This window comes from Bicyclus anynana, chromosome 5, assembly GCF_947172395.1.
Source record: "Bicyclus anynana chromosome 5, ilBicAnyn1.1, whole genome shotgun sequence".
In the NCBI taxonomy this organism is placed as follows: Eukaryota; Metazoa; Arthropoda; class Insecta; order Lepidoptera; family Nymphalidae; genus Bicyclus; species Bicyclus anynana.
In genome coordinates, this window is record NC_069087.1 from 3,233,985 (window position 1) to 3,249,886 (window position 15,902).

The 15,902-nt window shown below is 36.5% G+C and overlaps 1 protein-coding gene across 1 annotated transcript in view; it reads left to right on the forward strand.

Annotated features, from left to right (window-relative positions):
- Positions 1-529: 529 nt before the first annotated feature.
- Positions 530-15,902, forward strand: part of LOC112048448 (rho GTPase-activating protein 23) — a 472,444-nt gene continuing 457,071 nt past the window's right edge. Inside the window, exon 1 of the mRNA XM_052881750.1 lies at positions 530-916. The gene's annotated coding sequence lies outside the window, so the exon portion shown is untranslated. The remainder of the gene's footprint in view (positions 917-15,902) is intronic.

A 15,902-nucleotide genomic window follows, 5' to 3' on the forward strand; every position in this document is an offset into this window, starting at 1 on the left:
TTTTTGTATCAGAAAACATATGTATAATCCGTGCGCATTAACTTAACACCTAGGTATCTAAAAACATCCATACAAACACAGTACAAATATCATTCCATAATCCGCTCGAGCTGTAGGTAAACACTCGTACCTACTTGAGGCGAAAATCACACTGTCAAACGGGTTAGTAATTTTGAAAAGTTTATGTAGTAATGAATACGAAATCACGTGTATTAAGAATTCCTAACAATAGCTGCAAAGCAAATACTATCAACCTGTGATTAGTTCTTAGGTCATGCTCAACATATTTATCAGGAGGTCATGCTATTCATCAGTATTCAGTATTCATTCATGACATTCTGTATTGAATTTTGCTTTGAAACAGCGACATCTAACATAAGGTTAGTGTATCTTCGCGCAACTGAGCCGTTCCGAACCCAACTGTGACTTTCCTGTTAAGAAGTTAATTAGTATTCGCATAGATGGCAGCACAAGCGATATTTACCTGAGCGCGAGGCATGCAAGGCGCAAGCGTAGTTTAAATTCATCCGCCATATTCGTCGTGTCAGACGGAGTGCAGTGCACGGCTGTGTCATGTTTTATCGTAAATTGTATATTATTTATGAAATCGAGTCGTTATTGGTGCTTGTTTTATAAAGCGGACACTAGAAATATGCGATCTAATGAAGTTTCGAATGGACACTCGTGTCGCTTGTTGAAAAATAAACGTGCAACGAACTGTGTATTCGTGTGTTTATGATAACAGCATTAGCAGTAACCGTCGGTCGTGTATTGTTTTTATCCATAACTGGTATAAAGGTTGAGTGCTATTATGCAAGATAACATAACCGTGACCTTCGTTTTCGTGACCGTGCCAAAGGTGCTTTTTGAGGTTAAAATGCAGCTTGGATTTTGAGTGACTGCGCCGGGCCATCAGGTTAGTAAATAAAGCTGTTTTATCTGTTGTGATACCACGTTTCGATGACTTTATCAAATGTCCCAGTTTCAAGTGATATTATTCGAATTATGAACACGCTAAAGTTACCAACCGGCGAAATATAATAAAAAATATCATGTTTTGTGTCACCTAACTGTCTTGAGTCGTTAACAAGGAAAGAAATGTATTGGACGCGAGCATTTAAAACCATGTTCGATGTTATTTGATATGTAAATAATTATTTATATTACAAATACGTGAAAGTATTAGTCATTGAATAAGCGCGCCAGTAACTTACGTCTTACGAGACGAGACACCTTGGCCGTCTCGGCGGGAAGCGGGAACGTTACCTCCCCGCGGGAAGTAAAAAGGGTCCAAACAAGCTTCCCTTGAAAGCGTTCTCAGCTTAACCAAATACTTTTTGTACAATCTCGTATTGTATGCTACCGGCCATCAAGTTGCCGTATGCTCATACGATTTACCGTTATCATATCCATCAACCTTTTAAACTTGGTGTAGTAATACCTATTCATAAAGTATTTACCCAGGCACTTTTCAAAAGTATGTAGATGAGTTTTATTACAGGGTCAAAATATAAAAAGGACAGTCTAATTTACTAAAATAAATAAATGGATGGGATGGCAACAAACTTAAATATTGACGTGAGCAAAAAAACAAAAAAAAAATTGGATAATAGGTACTAAAGCAACATTAAAGAATCTAATTAGTAGAATTGGTAATAAATACCCATAGTAAACCTCTTTCCAAGTCAGGTACCTATTTTATTCCTACTAATATTAAATACGCGAAAGTTTGTGTGGATGTTTATTACTCTTTAACGTCGCGACTATTGAACCGATTTAGTTGAAATTTGGAATGGAGATAGATTATGTCCTGGAAAACCATAGGTTGTTCCGAAAGAAGCCATGTTTCCTGCGAGATTTGTGAGAAACTGATTGTACTAATGGTATGAACTGTTTCACGCAAAATGACTGCATTTGGTTGTTATTTGGAAACCATTTGTGGAAACCTTAATTTCCCACGGACGAAGTCGCGGGTATCAGTTAGTTTTTAAATATACGATTGCAACTTATATTGTGATTGTATAATGTACTAAGAGCCTGCGATGGTCGGACATGCCTCATATTTATGTGAAGTCTAAATTGTTTATTATCCTTCTACTAGATATTTCGTTTAAAAATATATTATATTTTTCGAGATATGAATTCCTACCAAAAGTTCAATCAAAAATTTAATTTTTGATTAAACGCTATCCGCCATGATGGTCTATAGGTTATCTGTGCCATTACGTGAAGCAAATTTTGTTTATTTATTCCTTTCAGTTTTGTATTTTGTACACTACAAGCTATACCGAAAATAGGTCTAGTAATAATAATCTCTGTATTTAACTGGATTCCAGAAGAACTGTGAGTTAAAGCATCTGCTTAGATAGGTTTAAACTTTAAAGCAAAAATCGGACATCCTTAGTTCAACGTGCATAATTATTTTTACTAAGACAATGACGTCACGAAATGAAGTGGGGTGTTTTTGATGTTTGAGGAATATCATATTGTCGAAAAGTATATTGCATTTTCATTTTGCTCATTTTATTGCCAATATTATTGTGTGCGAGGGACCCAAGGTTTAGAATTTCGCTTTTAATTTATAGGTAGGTAATAAGTATTACTTATTTACTTCTTTGACCGTTTTGACATTGAGTTTTTGGAGCTTATGTCATCAATCATTGAATTAAGGATACCTACTTGATGTTATGCAGAATTGCAGAGTTCAGCGCCCACGTTTGACTTGCGTCATACTATAGCGGTAATATTTGTACATGTAGCTGTATCAATTATTTTAACAAGTCTTCCTTATGGCTTAGTTATTACGGTTTAGATATGCATTAAACCGATGTATCAGCTATCACAAAGGTGGCTTACCTACTTTGTTTATTTTACCTATTTAGTATCTTAGTAATAAACGCTTTATTGATATTGTAGAGATGACCTAGTGACAGGATGTTTTGTCTATTCTATTTGAATGTAAAATTTTTAATTGATAACTGACGATGCACTCCAATTTATTTTGTGTCCCGAAAAAGTATATTTTTCGAAGAAAGAAAAACAGTACTTTTACTTAAACACCGCTTTAGCGTTTTCCATGTTCTTTGGTTTTAAACACTTAAGGTCTTTATATTATAGTAATTTGTTAATCACAAATAGGTTAATAAACTGAAAATGGTTTATTAAACTGACCAACACCGTTCCACCTTGGGCATGACAGGTAAAAAGCGCACCTAAGTTTAATTTATAGCGGCGCAATCGCCTAACTATTGGGCCATTTGGCAGGATGTTTGACGTAATACATAAAACTGTATTGCAGATTTGTGCAAGATATCAAGAATTACCTACATACAGTATGGTGTAACAGTAAAAGAAAAACAAGGATTGCCTGAAAAACACGGCAAAATATGTAATCCTTTGACATTCTCTTCTTTCTCTTTTCTTTCACAAACTCAACCATCTCTTCTTTGATCATCATCTGCTCTTTAGTCTTTTTTTTGTACTTAAATTGATTAATTTTCGAGCAATATCATTCCCTGCCCCTTTAATAATATGGCTCTTCTAATTCAGGAAGACCATTTGTTTTTAGGCGTAGTAAGTTGACAGCACTAATGCTTTCTGGTGATGTTGGAATAGTCTTACCAAAAGATATGTCATTTCTTTATTTTATGTTAAATGACAAAAACAAAACTTGTTAATAATATAATCAAATCTAAGGCCAGATATAAGCAGATGGTGAAACCTGCCCTAAACCTGGTTTCAACTCATGTCAAGTCTTAAATTAACATAGGTTTTTGTACTATGGTAAGATTAACTGGAAGCCTACATCGTCCATTTCATTATTGTCGGACAGCTTTCCCGAAATAGTGGAAACGTAAACCGTATTGCGTCAAACACTACATCTTCTATAAATACTCTCAAGTGTACATTACCTGCCTACAGTACGTAAGGTGAACAGTAATTCGAATGCTAACACGATATTCGCATGTTAATGCTAATCCTTGTAACAGTTTTAGACCATTTAGTATTAAGAAGCCGGTTTAGTTAATGAGTATTATTTTCTAATTGCAGTAAATATTCACGTACTTCAATTGCTTGTGATTTGTACGATCGCCTCTTTGACACCTCTTACATGCTCTTGTCGTCCATTTAAATTATTGTGACAAGGTAATTCAAGACTCTCTATAAGAAGATTGACTATCGAAACAAGATTTTCTTATCATTTAGTACCTAAACTGAGATTGGGTTGTTGGTTTTAAAAATGTTAGACTGCTTTATCAGGGAGTAAAATAGGCTAGATTTTATTATCGCATTACCACGCGTTGTCGAACGTTCGTTTCGTTCGTTCCTTCCGTTTTAACACACCAACGAGGTGTATGACAACAGTCAAACTCTTGTCTTTACACCTTGTTTGTCTACAGACAAATAGATTTCCAAAAGTAGAAAAACTATATCAACTTATCATTCATTCTTTCTTATAATGTCTAAACAAAGGTTAATCTAATAGGCATCGTTTCCTCTAATAACAAATTGCGTAACGTAATCCCACCGTAGGTCGTAGGTAACTAGGTACCATAAGTGGAATGTGAATCATGCGTGCACTTTCGACTGTACATTGTCTTTCTTTAGAGCGAGCAGTCACTCAAGATGCAGATGTTTCTGTATTTAAATAATCCTTAACCGGCATGCGTATTGTGCCTACTCTGCTTTGTACAATGGGCAGTACAATGCGTTGGTTTTCACCCTTGTGTTACTTGACATTCCAACTATATGGATCAAGCGCTTTGGTTACCCCCATCATAGTATAGGGCACGATCTTTTTTATTTATTTAGTTGGTACGAGCTTTTGTGCAATTAATCCTGTTACAAAGTATCATATATAGGTACCATTAAGGTAAAATGGAACCACTTCTTGAAAATCGATTGGACTATGGTATTCTTGTGTATCTTCAATGAAAAAAACATGGAGTTGATCTGATGATGTTTAAAGGGTCGGAAGTACTTGCTAGTTTTTGGCTACGTCTCAAGATAACTCGAGCATTCTCTTTTTTAGAGATGCGGCTAAAGCAAAGGTTCAAAACATTAGTTGTTGTTAAGTAAGCATGCTAGCGGCTCGAGACCGTTGTGCTTTGAAGTCCATGCCAAAGATAAATTCTAGTCTTTAAGAATCTTTAAGTATATCTTCATAAATTTTCAACCCATGTTTTTCCTCTACCACTAACGAAGTTCATTGCATTGTTTTGTGTGTTCTATGCGAGTTTATTTAAACGTTAGGGGAATTTGTGACTACCTTTCCTTTGTCTCACTCGTTGTTATAATTGTGTATTTAATTATGACCTGTAATGACAATGAAGTGTAAATGAAATGACCAGGAACGAGCTGTTGCACCGAGTGCTTATAGCGGCCAATAAGTTAGCTTTCTAGAAAGTTATTACCAACGAATCCTATCAGATTCTGCGGCATTGTAAGCCCTGTTTTCCACTGGTGTTATCAAAGCCACTCTAGATAATAAGTTTGTGGGCGTTTATTGACACTTGCGACTGATATGAGTAACGTGAAATGAAATATTTATTTGATAATTTTCACGGCTGCAAAGCTTTTCATAGCCGGATAGCCAGAAGAGTCCTGAATCCTGAGTGATGGCTTATCCGCGGCGCTAATCAAAAACAAGCTTTAATTTGTCTCGATCGAGCGAAGATCTGGCCGACGTAGGCCGTGTTTATTTTTGAGTTTAAAATATGTATCTTCAAGATTGGATTTATAATGTTAGTAGTTAGTACCTACATGAGTTACGACTATACGGCAATATTATTAGTGATGTTTGCTTAAATAAATTAACCATCAAAACATGAGGATTTCCATTTAATATTAATTTCGTGGAGTTTATAACACTAACTTACTTACTTAAAAACCTTTGTTAAAATTAATTTCTCATGCTTAAAATTTGCATTTAATTAATAATTTAACCGTAAATCGTTTTACAATGCTTAGTATTTATTTTATGTATAAATATAAAATAATGTATTTTTTATGTTTTTACGTTCATTCTTCCCCTTACTCTGCAACTAAGCGTAAAGATTGTACGAAAGATAAATGCGACTACAGTGTAAATAATCGAAAGTCAACGTTAGTCATTGGCGTTGGCGTGCAACGAGTAATTGGCAAGGGTATGCATTTGCATGCATGCCTACCTAACTAGAAGTATGAGAAAAATAAGTGTTTAAGCTATGCTTCTCAGCAAATGTTGTGCATGGAACTAGAAGTGAAGATACAAAATTTACGTGCCACATTGGTACAAAATGTATACCTAATAGAATATATTTTCGTCATTTTGACAAACAATTGGAACTGTAGGTCCTGATCTCTGAAATCAACTATTTAGGTACTTAAATTGAGTTTAAAAAGTACATAGGATGTCCGCGATTATCTCTTAAAGTAATAAGTAATATGTAGATGGCGACATTAAAATAATATGAGTTTATGTAAACTGTAAAAGTGTCGTTTTCCATAAAAATAATAATTATTAAAATACTTATATGATATTAATTAGACCACCGGACGCCCGCGTCTTCGCGTGGAATTCAGTTTTTCACAAATCCCGCGGGAAAATGTGGTAATCCAGATAATGTATCCCTACTTCAAATTTCAGGTGATTCGGTTCAGTAGCCGAGGCGTCAAAGATCATCAGGTCTACTTCCTTTTCAAATTTCAGACAAATCGCTTCAGTAGTAGAGGCGTTAAAGAGTAACAAATATCCAAACAAACGTTCAAACAAACATCCAAACATCCATACAAACTTTCGCGTTTATAATATTAGTAGGATTTAAACCAGTAACAGTACAATGGTCCGTTGTTTTTACATAAATATATCACCATGCTTAATATGTAAATATCTCCAAATCAATAAATTAATTGTCTAGACAATTTTCTCTAACTACTGGGATCAAGAATCCAGATAATTATTGCCCCAGCAATCTATTGCAAGTTGCCGAGGATTAAATGCGTTATCGTGTCCAACAAGAATGACAAAGGTCGATTATTCATTATGTGCATACCTACGAGTATATGCTATATACGGGTATACATACAATGATATTAATTACTAGATGTGTTACTAGTGTTGGGGTCCCAAAGTGCTGGAATGGCGACCCCGCACTAGTAAGCGCAGTGTTGGCCGACCCCCCACCAGGTGGACTGATGACATCAAGCGAGTCGCAGGGATTCGCTGGATGCAGGTGGCTCAGTATCGTGATGTTTAGAAGTCCCTACAAAAGGCCTATGTCCTGCAGTGGACGTCCATCGGCTGATATGATGATGATGATGATGTGTTACTAGCGCATGAAAAATGAGGCGCTCAAAAGAGGAAATTTATACACAACTTAATGTTAGTTGTGGCATATTGTTACGTAATACGGATTACGATTAAATTAAATTTATAGTTGTAAGGATACAGGATTTATTGGTGTTAAATATTTTCGATGTGTTAAATATGAGTTTACCTCGTTCCCCTCAAAAAACTACAGACAATTTTGTTGCTGAATTTGAGTGGGATACAAGTCCAACAGAAGGTTGTCTGAGCCATATCTTGATTATGCAACTGTCAATCAAACTGAAAGGAAACCATTCTAAAACTTTATTATCATTTAATTAATTACTCTAAGAAATTAAATATCACGTGTCTCAACCGGTGAAGGTAAAACATCGTGAGGAAACCTGCACACCAGTGAATTTTCTTAATTCTCTGTGTGTGCGAAGTCTGCCAATCCGCATTGGGCCAGCGTGGTAGACTATTGGCCTAACCTCTCTCATTCTGAGAGGAGACTCGAGCTCAGCAGTGAGCCGAATATCGGTTGATAATGATGATGATGATGATAAAATTACTCTAATTTGTGTAATTTAATGTTTACACACATTTCATTCATCAAATCTCGGCCCAACAATGCATAAAAAATGGTCGGCCTCCTATTCCGTTTAATGCGTTATTAGAAAAACAGCTGCACATTGATATTATTTCTATTATCTTAAAGGGTAGGGTGGTAACTAGCCACGGCCGAAGCCTCCCACCAGCCAGACCTGGACCAATTAAGAAAACCTCATTCGGCCAAGCCAGGAATCGAACACAGGACCTCCGTCTTGTAAATGCACCTCGCATACAACTTCGCCACGGAGGCCGTCAAAACTTCTTCTATAGGAATTATTCTAACACTAAAGCTTGTCGAGGTAAACAGCTTATGCCTTGTTAGGACGATGGATACATAATCTCCTCTCCCTAATTGAGAGAGGCGCAACGAAGTAGGTGTTTACGAAACAACTGGATTAAGTTTGTGGAAATTAACTAACCATAGCTATTTCTTGCATTGCGAAATTTGTGACCTATAAACAATGAAATGTCAATATTTCATAATAATGCAATCCTTGTAAAATATCAGTATCCCATGCAATTAAACGTTGCATAGATTTGCAGTCGGCGTATAATTTATAAACCCCTCTTTGAAGGGCACTGTTTATTATCAAACAAATTAGAAATGAAGGTAGAAAACGCATGTCATTTCATAGCTTATTTATTTTAATCATAGTGTATTTATATATTAACAGCCTATTTAAGATAATTAAAATTCTATGCTGTAACCGTGATAGTCCCGTAGATGACCTCTGCCTCCGATTCCGGAGGTGTAGATTCGAATCCGGTCTGGGGCATGCACCTCCAATTTTTCAGTTGTGTACATTTTATGAAATTAAATATCACGTGTCACAAACGGTGAAGGGAAAACATCGTGAGGAAACCTGCATACCAGAGAATTTTCTTAATTTTCTGCGTGTGTGAAGTCTGCCAATCCGCATTGGGCAAGCGTGGTGGACTATTGGCCTAACCCCTCTCATTCTGAGAGGAGACTGGAGCTCAGCAGTGAGCCGAATATGGTTTGATAATGATGATGAAAATGCTATCAATGTACATTGTGCAGCTGTTGATCTATTAACATTGCAAAGGATTAGCAAAGTGACGCAGAAATTATGGCCGTTGGGGCAGACGTGTTCTGGAGTAGAGATCACGTACCAGCAAGCGCAGTGTAGGACACCCTCCAGCCAGATGGTCCGACGACATCAAGAAGGTAGCGGCTGGATGAGGAAGGCGGAGCATTGTGTGTGCTGGCGCGCTCTAGGATAGGCTTATGTCCAGCAGTAGAAGGATACAAGTGATGATGATGATGATGATGATGATGATGATGATGATGATGATGATGATGATGATTGATTGTTCATAAATTTTTATTTAAAATATAATTACTATATCTAATAATAGTTCTAAGTTTTTATTAATTTAAGAACAAGTTAATGATAGTTATTATTAGATGTGAAATGCCGTCATTTTTTATTTGTGTATTGGTAAACAGTACACATGAAGTAGGGCTGTAGTATAGATATAAATGTTAGGACATGTTTGACTGGCATGTTCTTATGTTTAAATTAACTAAGCAAACACTAATGACAGGTTGATAAGTTCAGCAAATAAATATAAAATCTCGTCGTCGTTAGAAGTAAATGAGGTTGGTTTGCCTAACAGACCAAAGCTGGATGCAGACGCGACATGTAAGGATGCGGTTAATTAAGCCTCTGCCTAGATTTCCGCTTTAACCAGTCAAACCAGGGTAAGTGTTTTATAGTCATTCACCGGCTGTAAATCTCTATTAACGGTTTTACGTGGCGGAATATAAGTAGCAGTAATTTTAATGGGCTAAAATGCTAGATAGCTATCTGATCGTAAATCACTTGATAAGTTAACAAAGCCTCTAAGTGTACGCACATATTCAATTATTCATGTAATTTAACAAAAGATAAATAAGCATAAAAAAACTGCGGAACGCCTCGCCTTTATACTGAAGTCAATGTACCAACGTAATGATGAATTCATCGCTGGATACAAAATGAAGACATGTAAAAAAATACTGTATTCAAATGCCTTTATTGAAAAGCCAAAGAAATGATTAAGTACGGCGTTCGCGGATTATTGGCATACTAAAATAGTTATTTATTCAACGAGAGAGCAAAATTCGTTTTCCCGAGCAAGCGAAGGATTCTAAGTTGGAATCCTGAGCTTTGTGAGGGATTCAAAGGCTCAAGAAGCAAATACTTTGCTCTCGTATGCTACTTACAACTTTTCATGTGTCATTTCATCAAACTAAATATCACGTTTGCTCACTGTTTTTATGGAGTGACCAAAGTGCCATTTTTGAGCTAGAGCGGTGAAAAATACTTTACGCGTCTTTTGCATTTTACATGAGTACACATTAGAAGTGTTTCATGTTACATGCACGTAACACGTGCACCACGATAGATGGTAGGTATCACGAGCTCTCCTAAATCAGGTTGCCCGTAACACGAGACCGATGAACTCTGTAATTAGCGGGTTACGTTCCAAGAAGGTGAAAGGAAAGTTTCGCGTGATCCTCTTTTTTTTTTGTTAACCACCTTTGGTATTATAATGTGAATAATTGTCGCTTGCAGCCTCGCAATCTTTTCTTGTTCGAAACCAATTACTATGCCATTGGGCGTATTACCGACCGGACGAGCGAAAGTAGGCATGTAATTATAAGTTAATGATGACCAGCGACGGACACTTAATTTGTCCGGTAATTTTATTAAACTATTCGCGAGCGAATCTTCACAGAGCGCGCTTTACGGTCACCGGTGGTTTGTTAAGAACTCGTGAGAATGAACATAGTGTTGAAGTATTTACTACCAGATTTGGCGTGACGCGGAGAAATGGGGAACTGGTTTGATGCTCGTTAAGACGCGCCACGGAGTCTCACGTATCTGAACAAAAAGCGAGCCGGGAACAGGGCGGACTCGTTTTGGACAATACCTGGCTTGACACTTGAATACCGATGCGTTTACCAGCGCATGCCTCTTCTAGGGCAGGCTGTGTTTGGAATGTAGGCTTTTTAGATCACGATAAGCGTTACTTGATGTACTCCTTGTTTGATGAAAAGGGGGAAAATGTGCCAATAAATCAAAAACGCACTTTTATGTTTTTGATTAAATTACTTGTTAATTTTGAAAACTTTAATTGCTCTTTAATAATACAAAATGATTGGTGTAATTGGGCTGCCAATTCTGTAATAATAATTGAAGATCTTTAAATTTATAAAGACATTTCTGCTTCAAAATTACTGAGTATAATTATATTTCATGCCGTAATAACACTGACTGTACCTCCAAGATACGTCGCCACTAGTGAAATTTAAATCTCTAGCTCCTTATATGAGAATTGCAAGGGTCACCGACCCTTAATTACCCTCCATTGCACGGCGCCGGTGCAATGCTCCAGTAAAATTTAACATAACAAGGCTTTATTAGACCCAAACGGCGCCAGCTTACTTATTACATGTGACAAAAATGGATTGCTTTATAACACTAAGGATTTCCTGGAATGTTTTGTTCATAATCCTTTAAGTGCAAGTTTGTTCTTAGTACTTATAGATAGGTACTTCGTATGTAAGGAGGTTAGATTTAGGTACTCCAAGGATTGCGCTTTTTCTTGCGTTATGGCAATAGTGTAATATCTCAAGTCCATTTATGTAATTTTCGACTAAAATAGATAGATTAGATGTGTGAGCTTGGGAGTTAATAGAACTAACTTGGCCGGGTTATTACTATTACATCCAACATTTGGAGTCAAAAGTATGCCTCTCGAAAGTTTATTTTTAATTAGTGTTTATTTGGACTTTTTTGAAAGCTTTACCTCCGGTGGTTACTGATGGTGATGTGGATGCAATATTTACCTCATCATCATTATCATTATCAGCCGATGGACGTCCACTGCTGGACATAGGTCTCTTGCATGGACTGCCAAACATAACGGTCTTGGGCGACATCCAGCGGCTCCCTGTAACCCGCTTGATGTCTTCGGTCCATTTAGCATATTACCTAATTATCAAGTTTTAATCGAATGACTACTAATGACTACAGTTGGTACTTTTTTGCATACAGTTTGAGAAGCTCATTTCGATAAATAATCTGTCACGTCACCATCACCAATGTCCACGTTTTTGTGCATTCACGATACAAAAAGAAGCCAACTTACGCCATAAATGGTTGTATCGATTGCAGCTAAAGCCCCTTTGTGGTGGTTTTTGTAAAACAATATGATGAAAAACATCGATTTACATTTACGTTGATGATTCATCGGGTTCCGTGAACCGGTTGTTTGAATTTTTTGTTGAACCGTGTTTTTATTTTTGATGTATCGGACTTTTTGGAATCATTAATTTGGAAGCATCGATTTTAAAATAAAATTTTTGATGAATATCTGAAGTTTGAAACAAAAGGAACGCTTCTTTAGACTTAGTTTTAGCTTGAATTAATATTGGGTACCATTCATCATTATCAACCCATATTCGGGTCACTGCTGAGCTCTAGTCTCTCAGAATGAGAGGGGTTAGGCCAATAGTCCACCACGCTAGCCCAATGCGGATTGGCAGACTTCACACACGCAGAGAATTAAGAAAATTCTCTGGTATGCAGGTTTCCTCACTATGTTTTCCTTCACCGTTTGAGACACGTGATATTTAAGAGGCAGAGGTCATATGCACTGGGCTATCACGGCTTTTTTCGTTCCACGGGGGGATTTGAATTAGAAAAATAAAAAAATACCACTAAGTCCAGGTAGCGTCATAGAAATTGCGTCTAATTAACAGAATAGAGTGTGACTTGTTTAAGTTTCTACATGAGATTTTAATAGATATTGTATGCAACATGCAACTATGTTATTATTTGTCCGTGTAACGGAAGTTTTGTTTGTATAGCTTTGTAATGGACATGTCAGATAAAATCTACCAAATCTATCCGAACGATCTAGAGAGTCGAGACTAGTGTTTCAGCTACTTATTATTATAGTAGGGGAGCCGAAGGGTGGATCTTTGCAGTTACTAGAGCACGGCAGATGAACATGGGACAATGGAGTATACCTTGCACGTTGTTCAGTATCTCCGCCAAGTATGAGCCCTTAATATTGGTGGGTACGTTTAGGGCAACCAAAAAAAAACTAACTTCAATATAGTCAACCAGCACGTCAGATTAAGATAAGATAGTTGATTGCTAAACAGTGTGCATTTCGAAAATCTGACGATTTGAGCGTAACGTAATGGAATGGGAGGGTTCCAAAGTTACAAAATCAAACCCTTATATTTCTGTTATCGAAACACGAGCGCGATTAATTTTTTACTAATTTTTGACGATCTAATCTCCTGAATCGCTTATGTTTTCTGATGATTTCAATAAGCCGAAGTAATAAAAATTGTCTTTAAAGTCTGTAGTTTTTTCCTATCGCTGAAAGCGAAAAAAGTAGATAACCATTTATTCTTTCTATCATCTTATCTACCAAATCTAATTAATTCCAATGACGCTTTACCTAATTTAGCATCCCGGGCTCCCCTACTATTATGGCTGCTTAAATTGGCACGTACGAAAGCTTGGCTTGTGCAACGCTAAGTTAAGATGTTTAACGAGATGATCATTAAGGAGCAGTGTGACACGACAGGTTCCTATAAAAGGTATCCGAGTAAATGTTTTCCCGTTAACTATGACACACTGCGCAGTGTTTAGAACTTAGGAGCCCTCGCACACTACGGATTGTTGATCCAATGTTTATGTGTACTTCAATATCTAAGACTAGCTGACGCCGCGCGGTTTCAACCGCGTGGTTTCTGTTCCCGTAGATAAAATATAGCCTATAGCTTTCTTCGATAAATGGGCTATCTAACACTGAAACATTTTCGGACCAGTAGTTCCTGAAATTAGCGCGTTCAAGCAAGCATACAAACAAACTTTTCAGCTTTATAATATTAGTATAGACAAAGGTGCTTTTCAACGATTTAGTCTAACCATAGGTTATTTAAGATTGCAATAGACATTCGTTTTGAAATTGATCAACAATTTACTCTTTATCACCCTTCTTGAATGACCCACTACGGAGTCAGGCGTGTCTAAGAGTACTTATAAAAGAGAAGATGTAGAGCTTAAAGCAACTTCAACGGGTATAACTATCAGGTATAATTATAATATACGTATAAGTATATTATAATTATACCTGATTATATATTTATATTAACTATCAGGTGTTAATGAGGATGACTGAAACCGAATTGCTCAATGTGCACTCCGAAGCAAGATTTCATGTTATTTTTTGATTTTGATTTTTATTATACTTCATGTCTCTGGGCTAATGCAGAGAATTTCTTGAAAGAGAGTCTACTCTAGACTGTGTGTGATCACTTGATGATATTCAGTATTAACTAAACTTCAACCTGTACTTTTAGTTAGCATTTTAGTGAAGAACTATATAGATGCCTAGGTGTGAACGTGTTTGTTCACTAATTTATTTTGCTTATCATATGTATGTTAATTAATATTAATACATTAGTCTAATTAGCTGTATGCTTACCTACTTGCGTAGGAGGAAGAATTATTATGCATTCCACATATCAGTGTTCCTATTGAACGGTAATGGTTTTATTTATAATCAAGCATTGTTAATATAACATGAGGGAATATCTGTACTGCCAATTACGATCATTCAGTAATATTTTCACAACAACGTCTATTTTTTAGAGAAGAGAAGAAAGAGATTATAAATCTACTCAGCAAACAATTAACTGTGAGATTCGACCAATCTACGAGTAAGTACGGTATAGTCTGTGGTATGTATGTGGAAATCCTAACGGCTAGTTCACAAAAGATAAGATATGTTTCTCGATTATCGTCTTTGAGACGTGTCTTGGGTTGTCCAGTGTCCACGCACACTTCTATATATAAGCCATTTACCGTCAACATGGGCACGTTGTGATTTCAAAAAAGTTAAGATCTGCTGATCAGCAACTCACTATCTTTGACGTATAAGTACGAAAATAAGATTTTATGTAAAAATGTCATTCGGTGCTTAATGGTGGATATCACACAGTATCATTTTGTCAATTGATTTGATGTTTATTTTTAATAGATTGACAATAAAGACCAAAATAATGAATAGGCCAGCAGGATGGGAGACCGCATGCAACGTACATGTTTGCACATTTTACACGTTGTGAAACATTTTGACAATGTGAACTTACTCGAGTAAACTAGGATGGTGTCACAGAGAATGCGACCGATAAATTCTTATCAGTTTCGAAACGAGAGAATGAAGGGTGTGTCTAGCTAGACAGCCTTTTTTAGATCGTGCTTCAAAACTTCCAGGTGACCTAAAGAATAGTCGCACAACATGGTCTACTAGTGTGTACTAGGCTTTAGACTCGCATAGGCCCGCAGAAAACAAGCCAGCGTCACCGCGTTGAAGCAATTTATAATATTTGCCTGTAATTACTGACGACAGTCTTCGAATTTATGGAGCAATTACTTCTATAATACCTTATGAAGACTGGTAGCGCGCTCGCAATATATATGCTCTCGGTAATTCAAATGAGTGAAATAATCAGTGAAGTCGTTATTTATGTACTCGTAGTACTTTTACAATTTAACTGTCTCGCTGCGTTTCGCGCTCTATTTATTATGATAATGAACTAAAACAATTCTAGAAAGTTTTGCATCTATAATTGACAAGTAGCTTTTAATTCATTCATTTCACTGTAACTTACTTAATATTATGGTAAAACTGTCCGTCTCTCGTATATGTACATTGTACATCTATCTGATTTATAAAGCTAAAGAGTTCGTTTGTTTTCTTGAAAAATTCTTTCAGTGTTAGATAGCCTATTTATCGAGGAAGGCTATGTTATATATTATTCCCGTATTCCTACAGGGACGGGAACCACGCGGGTGAAACCGCGCGGCGTCAGCTTGTATACATAATATGTACGGGTATATACACGACTTATGTACTGATCGTCATAGGTGATAACACATTTATAAACAGCAAGTTTATAAATATC